Here is a 2,469-nt window from a genome sequence, read left to right as displayed (position 1 = left end):
TTTAACTTAACCAATTTATACTTATCAAATTGTTTATTTTTAAATCAAAATTGTCCATCCTAATTTTAATTTCGAAACTTTAAAATTTTTTTTTCTTAAAATTTTTCTTTTAGTCCACCATTTTTTATTACTTTTATGAAATAAGAAAAAGTTGCTATTTGTCGTTACTAAAAATTACCTATCAGTTGAAGTGATAATTAATAATTGGGAAGAGAAACGAACATAGTATAGAAAGAATTTGTCATTCTTCATTACCTATTAGATGAGCTTAATCGAAATATGATCAATTCAAATTTGATATTTCAATTTGTATTAGTAAAAAATTAAAAAAACAAATCAGCAAAAAAATGTATGCTGGATTCAAAAGAGTTTAATTTTTCTTTTTTTTTTTTTTTTTTAGAAAAATAGGAAATGTATAATTTAGCAAAAATTATCTATCAATTATATTTTTCATTTCAAAATGTTTTTGTCGCTAATTTTAGCAATTAGCGTTAATTACACTTTATGCAAAATCTAATCGAATAAATTTAAAAGTTTTCTCAAAATGATTTCACAAAACTAATTTAGTTAATAATACGAAAAGTAAACGAAATAGCCAAATTCATCTAACTAAATGTTAGTTTCAGCTTAATTGAAGTGTTAGCCTAATTTTTCCAATTGCATAATTTTTATACCTAGTTCTAGCTTAATTTTTTTCTTAGCTCAGTTCTAACTTGATTTTTAATTTATTAACTTAGTTCTAGTTTAATTTTTTTTTCGTGGCTTATTTCTAGCTTAATTTACTAGCTTAGTTCCAGTTTAATTTTTTTTTCCTAGCTTATTTCTTGCTTATTCTGCTAGCTTAGTTCTAGCTTAATTTTTTTGGCTTAATTAAAGTAATTTGTTATTTTGAAATTGAAAAATATTCCACTTGCAAAGAGATTCTTCATTACATCCAAATAGCATAAAAATATGATTAATCTAAATTTAATATGTAAAGACAAATTAAAAAAAGTTTTTTTTTAAAAAACTTCAATTTATTGAATTATTTTACTTTTATTTTTTTTTTTTGCTTGAAAAAAAAAAACAAAATCTAATTTCTTTCCTAACAATCAATCATGAAAATACTTCGTCAGTTCACTTAGTAAAATGTGCAAACAAAGCTAAGATCACCAATTCTACGTCCCTTCTTCTTTTAAAATAATTTCATTCCTTTCTTTCTCTCTCTCTAAATATATTTTAATTTTTTTCCCACCTCCTTCATTCTTTTAACTCGCTTTTTTACAATATATTTTTTTATTTTATTTTATTTATTATTCCTTTTTTTTTTTTTAATTTCCAGATATATCAACTAAATATATAAATTCTAGACATATATATTTTTTTTTAAATTCTAGATATATATTCAAAATTTTTGCTTATTTCATCGTTTTTCATACCATTTTCATCTTAAGTAAAAGTTTAATTTGCATAGGATTAACTTATAATTGAATTAATTTACACCAAATGCTTAACGTAATCAAAATTGTTTTTTAATCAACAATGCTTAGAAATTATAATGATAAACATATATTATCAAAATTACTTATAATCTTTTAAAATATATATATAATATTTATAAAATATATATATGTATTTTTGCATGATTGTTCCATACATATATATATATATATATTTCCTATATTCATTTCCGATATATTATATATCGGAAATGTAACAAATTGCTGGCAAATAGCTGGAAAGGCAATAATAGATGAGTACTAATAGACATTTAAAGTATATATAAGAGTAGGCGACAATTTGTCGAAGTGATAAAAGTGAAAAAAGTAATTGCTGTGCCTTTCCCTTTTAAACTTCCTCTTTTTTTTTTTTACGGAAGCTTATCAGGATACTGTTCTCTTTTCTAGCCTTTCGGAATTACAACACCAATTATTGATCTTTCTTCCAAAGTTTTTCTTTAAACATATTTTTTTAAAAAAAAAGAAAAGAAACTTTAAATGCTACTTTCAAATAACCTAAAATTAAAAGAATGTCTTGGAAAAGCAAAATTTAAAAAAAAAAAAGTAGAAATTTCTAGAAAGAAAAGAAATGAAAAGGAAAAGATGAAATACTGGATTTAATTAATTTTTATTTTATTTTTTTAATAAATTAAAATAGTTGAGTGTTATTTCATGGATGTGTGTTACATGAATGATAATATCATTTACAGTAATAATGGTAACAAGAATATTTTTTAACAATAATAATATCATAAGTGAGAGAGCTTAAATTGCTTAAATGTGGATAAATGAATATCCAAAAATTACTAATTAATTAAGGGTTAAAATTACGAATAAAATTTGTGCATAATTAATGATTAATTGAAGGTAAATTTTGAATAAAATCAAACTTGTACATATTGTATTTAATAATATGAATTAAAAATGGAAAAATATAAAAAAAAAAANATATATATTATTATTATTATTATTATTATTATTATTATTATTA

The 2,469-nt window shown here is 21.0% G+C and overlaps 1 protein-coding gene across 1 annotated transcript in view; it reads right to left on the bottom strand.

The window, feature by feature from the left end:
- Positions 1 to 2,469, bottom strand: part of LOAG_18737 (hypothetical protein) — a 12,498-nt gene that overhangs the window by 9,192 nt on the left and 837 nt on the right. The gene's annotated exons all lie outside the window — the stretch shown is intronic.

This window comes from Loa loa (genome assembly GCF_000183805.2).
Source record: "Loa loa unplaced genomic scaffold supercont3.476, whole genome shotgun sequence".
In the NCBI taxonomy this organism is placed as follows: domain Eukaryota; kingdom Metazoa; phylum Nematoda; class Chromadorea; order Rhabditida; family Onchocercidae; genus Loa; species Loa loa.
Note: the sequence above shows the minus strand (reverse complement) of the source record. Positions and strands in the feature narration are given on the sequence as shown.